The 11007-nt window shown below is 36.5% G+C and overlaps 1 long non-coding RNA gene across 1 annotated transcript in view; it reads right to left on the reverse strand.

Moving 5' to 3' along the window:
* Positions 1–7054, reverse strand: part of LOC116528153 — a 109124-nt gene extending 102070 nt beyond the window's left edge. The window contains exon 1 of the long non-coding RNA XR_004258885.1: positions 6924–7054. This is a non-coding gene — a long non-coding RNA (uncharacterized LOC116528153). The remainder of the gene's footprint in view (positions 1–6923) is intronic.
* Positions 7055–11007: the final 3953 nt, after the last annotated feature.

An 11007-nucleotide genomic window follows, 5' to 3' on the forward strand; every position in this document is an offset into this window, starting at 1 on the left:
CTATGGACAGCTGCTTCTTACCCAGTTTTACTGACTTATTTTGTAGTTCTCTTAACTAGATACAACTTATATTATTTCATAAAATTTTACCTACTCTTTATGTCTTCTTTTTCCTCCCTAAAATCTTTTCTGATAACTTGCATGCATACTGCATTGCCTGTCTCCACATCTTTTGCCGTATTTAAGGCTAAAGAAGCCCCACAGTGTGCACTGTGTCAAAATACAGCTTCACATGTTGTATGCGTCAACTGTGTTCATCTCAGTTCATTTAATCAACTAGAGTCAACAACTTCTTGTTTTCTCAAGTTCAGTGCTAGATCTTAGGCTTGTTTCTCTCTTCTCACCAAAAACCAGCGCAATGATCATGTTTATGTTGACATTTTAAAATAATTTTGCATAAATTTGATCCATCAAAACAATAGTAAAATGAAAGTCATTCCCAATTAAATGCACTACAAATTTTGAATTGACTGCAAGAAAAAACATTTAGGGTACAGTTTAAAAAAAAATGGCGTTTTCTCCTTCAGGACAAGTCACAAAGGATGCTGTAGTAGGTTTCATACTATTGTCCAAAATGTTACATCAAACAGAAATGAGAATGTGACCTTATTTGGAAACTGGGTCTCCGCGGTTGTAACTAGTTAAGTTAGGATAAGTTCAAACTGGATTAGATTTGGCCCAAAATCCAAAGGCTGATGACCTTATACAAAGAGTACACACTGAAAGACACACAGAGAAGGACCATGTGACAATGGAGTCAGAGCTTGGAGAGACATATCTACAAGCCAAGGAAGTCAAGGATTGCCACAAGCCATCAGAAGCTAGAAAGATGAGAGAAGATGATGCTTCTTAGAGCCTTCTAAAGGAACATGGCCCTACTGAAATCTTGATTTTAAACTTCTAGCCTCTAGAAATGTGAGAGAACAAATTTCTGTTGTCTAAAGACACACAGTTTGTAATTATTTGCTACAGCAGCCCAAGGAAATGAATACAGATGTTGAGTGGTGCATTTAGTCTTCTGAATGTAAGTGAGGTGTTTCACTCAAAATAGAAAGTTTGATACTAGCTGAGAAACAGTTCTGACCAGGGAAAATCTCTTTCTACAAATGGCCTTAAAAATAGAATAGGTATTTTTTTTTTTTTTTGCGTTTTTTTGTTTGTTTGTTTGTTTGCAGTGTTTTTGGTGTGATCCTCCTTGAAAGGAGGTGAATGAACCAAGTGACCTTTCAAGATCTTCCTCAATCCTTTGATACTGGGATTTTATGAACTCTGCTCACGTGATAATCTAGGCCAGCCTTACTTATGCGTGTATAATTCCAGAGCAGTTTTCTATCTCAAACTTCTACTGCAAGCAAGTAAATTCCCTCGTGGCCCCTACCTATCTCTTTCTATTCACACACCCTGAAGTGCAACCATCTCTATGTTTATAGTGATATATTTGTTTCTACTAATCTCCTTAGAAAGAAGCCCCTACAATATGTCTTGTAGGCTGCTTTTGTTCACCATTTTTGGTAGCCTTGTTTGATATGATCTTATTTTTATTTTTAACCAATGGGATTTAAAGTGTTTCATTAAACTAGCTAGTAATATTTCTTTAAACTTCTGGATTAATCATAATTGTCTAGGTTGCAATAATAAATAATCCAAAATTGCAGAGGTTTCAAACAAAACAATTTTCCTCTCATCTACACAACTTGTACATCCTGGATCAATGAGAGGCTTTGTCCTACACCCTACTCATTAGAGAAGGCACACTAATGGAGTTCTGACATCTGGTATATGTCGGAATCTGGAAGGGAAGGTGGGGATGGTGCACTGGTTATTAAAGGCTTCTACGTCCACATGGCAGACATTATTTACTATCCCATTTCACTGAACAGAGCAATAATATATCCATCCCTAACTTCTAAAGAGCAGAGAAGTGCAATCCTACCATGACTTTAGAAGGAGGTGTGTGAATATTGGTTACTAGTAAAATAATGATCAGCATTCTAGGCCACAATTCAGAGTATTTGTTACATTACTTCATCCACACACTAATGGGTTCTCATCAACTGAGTCTTCTTAGTCTTAAAGGAATTTATATTCTGGATAAGAAAGTAATTCTCCTTAGGGGAGAAACCACAGGTATGGGCATAGAATTTGAGTTGGGCCTCTAAAGCAAAAGCAGTAATCTCAGGATGGGGACTGGGATGGGGAATGCGCTAGGTGAGTTGAGCAGAAAAAGCAGAGGCCTAGTTCCATGAAATGTCTTGGATTAGAAAGAAGGAAATAGGAAGTTCAATGTGACTATTATGTAAGTATCAGGAACACTGGGAGAGTTTGACTACCTATTTTTCTCCTCCTCAAATCTCTATATTCACATTCATGCATACAGTTCCACTTCCCAACTGCTATGTGACTGGGATCCTGCAGTTCTCACCTCGCATTTCTTTACCAGATCTCTTAGCCACTGGCTATGCCACAGAGAAGGAATTAGAGTGAGACCAATGAGGAATTTAGGGTATAACATTTAAAGAATCACTTCCTTCTGATGCTGACCTTGCCATAGCTAAAACCAGGGCTAAATGCCTCCTTAAAAATGAAGCATTAGGCCGAGAGTGGTGGCACATACCTGTAATCCCAGCACTTTGGTGGTAGAGGCATGTGGATCACCTGAGATAAGGAGTTCGAGACCAGCCTGGCCAACATGGTGAAAGCCCAACTCTAATAAAAAAAATACAAAAATTAGCCAGATGTAATGGCATGCATCTGTAATCCCAGCTACTCAGGACGTTGAGGCAGGAGAATCACTTGAATCCAGGAGGCAGAGGTTGCAGTAAGCTGAGATTGTGCCACTGCACTCCAGCCTGGGCAACAAAGTGAGACTCAGTCTCAATAAAAAAATAAAAAATAAAAAAAATAAGGAAGCATCAAAGCCAGATGGCATATTTTTTTAAAAGGTTTCTATTTTTTTTTTTAAGCATAAAATAGACAAAATAAAATCTATCCAGGACTACTGCAAATCTATAGATCAATTACTCGGGTGCTGATTTTTCTTTGCTGGCACTCCCACACACCTTACACTTCTCTATATTTGTCTGTCCTGCCTTGTGTTCCTACAGTCAGCCCATTCTTCCATACTTACAGTTCCCAGTGGGCTCTACTGGGACTACTGCCTCCCTGAAATCCTCTGGCCCTAAGGATAGCAGAGACTTCTCACTGTTGCTAGTATCTGAATGCCTCACTCTCTTTTTTTCCTCCTAAACCTATCCACACTTCTATAAAAATTTCTTCGTTAGTTTCGCCTAAACCTGGGGTGAATTCTCTTTTCTTCTGAGACTCTGACTGGTACACCAGTACACCCTACTTAAACCCAAGAATTGATGAATTGGCATGTGTTCCATAGGTGAAAGCTAAGGGAAACCACAGATTCCTGTTGCATTTATCCATCATGACTCATGTAGACCTTTGCCTGAGGTGAGTTTCCAGGTCAATCACATTTGTATCATCCATTATTATGATGTTCTGCTTATCTCAATGTAATGAAATATGGAGTGTGTACTTCCAGATTATGGAAGATGGCTTATCTTTTACCCTTTAATATAGCACACAAACCCATAATTTAAAATAATAATAAAATATCAAAAACTTATACTTTCCTCAACACAACCCTGAAGTTTCTCCTGAGAGGCATAAAAGCTGTTTTTCTGGTGATAAAAACCCACTGAAAAGTTTATAAAGAAAACAAACTCCCCTCGGGCAGTAATCAGTGGTCAGACAGTATCTGACAAGCACAGCAGAATTTTAGCTATTGCTCTAGGGCTGTTCTTAGTTCTGGTCAATTCCTTTGCTAACTGGAATATGAAAGGAACCCAAGTGAAAATAGTCCGGGGCGGGGGGGGAAATCAGAAAGATAATGTAAAACAAATTCATTATATCTGGAATATTAAGATATTTTTCTTAGAAGATTTTCTTATTTTAGCCCCAGAGCACTTGAAAGTTCTAAAGATTCATTTTATGTAAAATCAAAATGATATTTTACATAACACTTATTTTAAGTTTAAAGGCTTCCTACAATGAAACTGGCACTATCATGAGCTTAAAGCAGCAGAATAAACTGAAGAGGCCTCATAAAAATATATAGGCAGCAGTCAACTGATGCAAGGGAGTAAGCTTCATGGCATGAGACCTCTGATTTGCGTTAACACCTAAATTTCTCCTGCCTCATTCTGGAATTTTCATGCAGTAGTAGTGTTTCTTCCTAGACTTTTTTCTTTTTTCTCAAAAAGGAATTGCAGTCCTATTTCCTGACTAATTAGAATGGTTTATAATTCGGTTTTGGCCTGCAGGTAGGGATTAATTTCTGTAAGAGGTGTGGGAAATTCAGTAGCTTCCTTTAGCAAGGGTATTCATGCAAACTTTGTGTTTATTTATTTAATTATTTTTATTCTGAGTTTCATTGAATAGGAAGGTTTATTTTCTACAGATTTAATTTTGATGTCAAGGTTAAAGTCTCAAACTCATTGTCTTTTGTTTATGGTCGCATTCACTCTCTTCCACACACTAACCTCCAGGTGTAAAGTAGCCATTGCATGCCTCAAAATTAAGGATCTGCCGATTTTCACATCTTCTACAAAGGCATGTAACTTGGCTAAACCCTGTATTCCCCACCACCATTAATCAATTTTACAAATGCACTGGACTCCAGAGACTTGGCTAGATGCTGCATGATATGAAAATACAAGGGCAAAGTCTTTATAGGAGTTTACAGGATACCTGAAAACTATACCTTGTCAATAAACAACATCAGCTTAAAATAGGCATCAGCATCATTGTCCTAGGAATGCAGGATTAGATGTCATATGAGCTCTCTATATAGCAAATATATATTTATAGAAAAAAATTGTTCCAATTATGCCCCTGCCACCAACCAGAGATATGATTTAGGGAAGTCTTTTTCCTGATTAATACAAGTAACATTATTTCTGTGGTTTCTTCCTGGTTTAAAACTTTGTATTACTATTTTATCTAGATTTCTTTATACCAGATATCTTGGGCATGGGGAAGGCTCTATGATTTTTACTTGGCAACATGACCACACTCTTAATTTTGAAGACGTTGAAGTAGGTAAGAATGACTTTTAGCACAGAAAATCCACTCTAAATAGAATCACTGCCCCTCTCCCACATTTTAGAGTTGACAAAATACATGAAAATATAATTTTTATATAAGAACATTTTCTCATTTTGTATTTGGAAGATATGGAATTAAAAGTTTTATTAAACAAGTCATACATTATTGAATTTACGTAAGGTAGAAGTGAAAGCTATAGTGTCTCCAGTTTTTCAAATTTAAATTCCTCTGTAATCAGTTTCTTCATTCAAGATGATGAGAGACAGGGTACACACTCTCCTACCCACCTCACATTCTTAGCATATAGCAGTATAGATCATTCTCATGAGTCAGACTTGCTGCTGTGACTAGACTTAGAGTCAGAATCAACGTGAGATGGAGATATGAAATGGAGATAACAGGATGGATGATTAGATTTCAAAACAATGAATCCAGATATTTTTCTCATTTTTATCCCCAAATTGATTGATGGTCTTATCTCCTGCTTACTGTTCAAATCTTAACATATCTTATTTATCCCTAAAAGTCCAGTATACATATTTTCTTCTCAAAGCCATTTATGGAGGACCGAGTTCACTGGGACCTACTACTCCTGGCTCCTAAAGCAGGCACTGTCTCTTCCTGGTGTAAAGTGGCTAGAGCTTACGCTCTTCAATCAAATCTCTCGCTCTTACACCCTAGCAAGCCTATTCACCAGCTATGTGACCTAGGACACTTTTCAGAAGCTGCTTGTTTCTCAGTTTCTTCATCTGTAAAATGAGGATGATAATATGACTTACCAAGAGTTGTGGTGAGAATATCCCATAAAGTAGAACTTGGCACACAGTAAACATTAAACATCCAATGATGTTAGCTAATGTTATTTTACATCTAATAATATTCCAAGGTGTATGTCCTTTTACATAACTTGGCTACAAACGCCTTGAAATCAGTTTAAATATTCATACTTCTGGGTCTGGTGCCCAGTGCCCCCGCAGAGTACGGTGAACAGATCAGATGCCAAGCCAGCATTAGTCAACTGATACTTAGCAGTGGTTTCTTGTTTCTTTAAGACAGGGAATAAATTACAGGTGAGTATATAGTGGAATAGGTTTTGGAAATGTAGCTCAGGGACATGCTAAATGCCAGATATGCAGACTACATTAGGCCAGAGCTGAGTACACCTGCATCTGAGTTCCTCCCTCGAAAGTTATAACCTGTGCATTTGAGACAAAAGGTCTTCCCTAGCTCATTCTAGTTGTGCCTATTTGAAAGAGAAGACAAAAATAACTCAAATTTAATTCTTGTCACAAATGTATACATTACAACAAGTACCTCTTGGTTTCTACATATTCTCCTCCTAATAAGTATACCAGCATGAGCATAATCTCTTTTACTCACATTTTTGCCAGTGAATCCACAGAAACACTGCAAGATGTCAGCATTTCTTATGCTCTTAAAACATTTGTTTTTCTCTTATCAGAACAGAAAACATGAGAGCAGATGTTTTGAAAGTCCACAGCCCAAATGAAAGTTCATGAAGTTCCCCTGATGGTCCCAACCTGTAGAAGTGACGTTTGATAAAGTGGCCGGAGAAGCCTAATGATGATCAAAAGCTGAAAAGCACAGGTAAGAGGAATGAAGCAACAGAAATGAGAGTAACATAAACTTCACTATACAAGAGAGTAAGAATGAAATGCTCTTCTACACACACACAGATACAGACATCAGCACACACCCTCAAAAATGACTGAAGCCTGGAGACAGTTGTTTCCAGCAATAATAATTGTAACTACTTGGTAAGCTCTAATTAGGTATGAGATACTTACATGATGAATCTGCAATTCTTAAAGCAGTCTTCAAGGAAGCTGCTGTTATCTTTATCATATAAAGTTGACAATAAAGCTCAGAGAGCCTGCTCAGGCCATGATTCTAGCACATGGCTGAGGCTGGTGCCACTTAGGCAGCTCCTGTTCCATGCAGCACATAGATCTGCATCCCACTTGGCACCTTCACACTGAGTCATCCTTTTACTTCCATTGTATGTGATTTACAGATCCACCCACAAATAGTTTAAAAAATAAATGGCTACATTTAGTCAGTGTTTCCATTATTCTAACAAGAACCTATTCAAATGCCCCAGGGACCATCAAGCTATCCTAGACTACCTCACCAAAGCCCTATACTATATATACGCACACACACATACATATGTATTCACATCCATATCTGTATCCCTGTGTCTATCTGTATGGTTTGTATTAGTCCATTTTCACACTGCTGATCAAGACATACCCAAGACTAAGATGAAAAAGAGGTTTAATTGAACTTGCAGTTCTACATGGCTGTGAAGGCCTCAGAATCATGACGGGAGGCAAAAGGCACTTCTCACATGGCGGTGGCAAGAGAAAAATGAGAAGGATGAAAAAGCAGAAATCCTTGATAAACCGTCAGATCTATGAGACTTATTCACTACCATGAGAACTGTATTGGGAGAAACTGCCCCCATGACTCAATTTACCTTCCACCATGTCCCTCCCACAACACATGGGAATTATGGGAGTACAATTCAAGTTGAGATTTGGGTGGGGTCGCAACCAAACCATATCATCATCTATTATCTACTTAATTCTCTGAGGCTGTTTATTCCTTGTCTTTGCCATTATAATCTGTCTCATCACCAAAACTATAAACTATTCACATCCATCTTTCACATAGTATCGGACAACAATGGACACGAGTTTTATATATATATATATATATATATATATATATGTATATATGTGTGTGTGTGTGTGTGTGTGTGTGTGTGTATATATATGTATATATAAATTGTTTTCAAAACCTAACATGTATTAAATAATAGCACTATACACACACACATACACATATACATAAAGACACACACAGGTGTGTGTGTGTGTGTGTGTGTGTGTGTGTGTATAGTTAAAATAATGACAGTATCCCCCTCTATATTTTAGGGATGCTTACTTTTCCATGAGCAATTCTGAAGTGTTCTCAATAATAACAACATAGACACAAAACTATGAGTGGTATTCTCAGTAAGAAAATTAGAAGCTGCCAATGTTAGAGAAAAAAGAGGTTACAAAAAAAGAAGAGGTCATAAGATAAAAATAGCAAGATAATGTGAACATATTTAAATAAGTAAGGCCCAATGAAAATCATTCCAGATATTTAAAAAAATATCAGGAACAATGTTAGGCTGTGAGAAATTTGTTTTAGAAAATTCATGGAGAACAAACGAGGCCCAAGGCCTGTAGGAAAACAACTTGATGAAGATGAGAGTTTAGGTAGAGAGACAATGGTGAATGCAAGACACATCTAACAAATGTAGTGTCTGTACTTAAGAAACCACTTTTCCTACCAATAAAGATGATGTTTTCCAAATCACATAAACCAACAAACGTTATTTAATCTAATGTAAAAATATTATCCACACTTCATCAAATAATCACGATAATAGCTTTTTTTACACTTAAATTTTCATTACCATTAATCTTGATTGTTCTTAAAAGTCCTTGAGAAAAAATGAAAAGCAGACTTGAAATATCAGTAATGATCAGTAGCAGCTGACATTTGTATAGCACTATTAGACGTAATATTCAGAAGAAGACAAAGTCAGAACCTTCATACAAATGTAAAATTCATACACATTAAACTTTTGACTTTCCTTATATGAGGGATCAAAGAAGATGTTATCATCAGCTCAAAGGAAAAGTAATTATGTATACATAAACACACACACACACACACATATGTATAAAGGAAAAGAGTTACAAATGAATACTAAACTTTTTTTTTTCAAATACAGAAACAGAGAAAGTCAATGGACACTTTTTGAAAAAGATAGAGTTTGCCTATCTATGTGTTCCTTACAGTTAATAAATAGGTGCAAAATGCAGGCATACGTCATTTTATTGTGTTTACTGCACTTCACAGATACTGTGATTTTTACAAATTGAAAGTTTTTGGTACTCCTACATCCAACAAGTCCACCAACATAATTTTTCCAACATCACATGCTTACTTTGTGTCTCTGTGTTAGCATTTTTTAACAATAAATTAAATTTTATTAAGCTATATGCATTATCATTTTAGACGTAATAGACACTTAAAAGACTACAGTATAATGTAAATATAATGCTTATATGCACTGGGAAACAAAACAGTGCCTCTTCAGATTTGAAAAACTCCTTCCATAAAACTCATCAATACTAACTTGTCAAATAAACTTACTTATTTCTGGCACCTGTTTGTTTTTTTTATAAGATAGAACAAATCTTTGTGGTTTTTAAAAGAGACTTCTAAAAAGATCTCGAAGATACTTCAGGTGCAAAAAATATCATGTGAGTTTAATTTAATGAAATTTTACATTCAAAATTCATTTCTAGGAAGAAGGAAAGAAAACAGTTGTCAGGAGATCTGACCTCACAAGATAGAAATAATACTGGTCTACCTATTTAAAAGCGACAATAAAATATTTTAAAATAAATATAGAAAGTAACATGATTTTAAAGAACCTTGGCTCTTTCATAAGTGAAGAGTTTTTGTTTTCTTAAATAATCAAGGACATAATAAAATAAGCATAAAGCCCAGAAAATTATCTTGCTAGAACACAAAATCTGTGCAGATTACACAGAATTACATATCATAGTTTAAGGCAATACAAAAAGAAAAAAAGCAAACCCACTAAAGCTGAACAGACTTTGTTAAGATTTTCACATATTTCATAGTTTTAGGGTTCACTGTGCCTTTTTGTCACATTGTAACTCTTTCAGTATTTCCAACACTTTTATTATAATTATATTTGTTATGGTGATCTGTAATCAGTGATCTTTGATGTTACTATTTTAATTGTTTGGGGCATCGTGAACCATACCTTTATAAGACAGCAAACTTAATTGACTCGACAAATACCGTGTGTGTTCTGACTACTATACTGACCTGTTGTTTCCTTGCCTCTCTCCCTCTCTTCAGAACTCCCTATTTTCTGAGACACAACAGTATTGAAATTAGGCCAATTAAGATCCCTACAATTGCCTCTAGGAGTTTAAGCAGAAAAGGGCATACATTTTTCATTTTAAATCAAAAGCTACACATTGGGAGGCCAAGGTGAGAAGAAGGCTTGAGGCCAGGCATTCAAGTTCGGCCTGGGTAATAGAGGGAGGCCCTCATCTTTGCAAAACTAAAAAAAAAAAAAAAATCACCTGTAGTCACAGCTACTTATAAGGCTGAGAGGGAAGTGCAGCTTGAGCACAAGAGTTCAAGGCTACAGTGAGCAATGGTTATACCATTGCAGTCTGGACTGGTTAACAGAGTGAGGTTCTGTCTCTGAAATAATTAAATATAAACAAATAAAAAGCTAGAAATGGTTAAACTTAGTGAGAAAGGTCTGCTAGAAGCTGAGATAGGCCAGAAGTTCAGATTCTTGCACCAAACTGTTAGCCAAGTTGCAAATGCAAAGGACAAGCTCTTGAAGGAAATTGAAAGTGCTACTCCAATGAGCATGCAAATGATCAGAAGGCAAAATAGCCTCATTGCTGATGTGGAAAAAGTTTTAGTGGTCTGGATAGAAGATCAAACTGGCCACAACAGCTGGTCTAATTAAGCCAATGTCTAATTCAGGGCAACACAGGTCCTAACTCTCCTCAGTTCTATGAACACTGAGAGAGATGAGGCATCCGAAAAAAGAAAACACCTGAAGCTGAGATTGATTCTAGAAACTGCAGCAAATTATCAAGAAGATCTAGCGAAGATAATTGAAGAAGGTGGTCACACTAAACAACAGATTTTCAATGTTGACAAAACCAACTTCTATTGGAAGAAAATGCCATCTAAGGCTCTCATAGCTTGGGCGGACAAGTCAATGTCTGGTTTCAAAACTTCAACACC

Source organism: Sapajus apella, unplaced genomic scaffold, assembly GCF_009761245.1.
Source record: "Sapajus apella isolate SASKATOON/1434 unplaced genomic scaffold, GSC_monkey_1.0 scaffold57, whole genome shotgun sequence".
Taxonomy (NCBI): domain Eukaryota; kingdom Metazoa; phylum Chordata; class Mammalia; order Primates; family Cebidae; genus Sapajus; species Sapajus apella.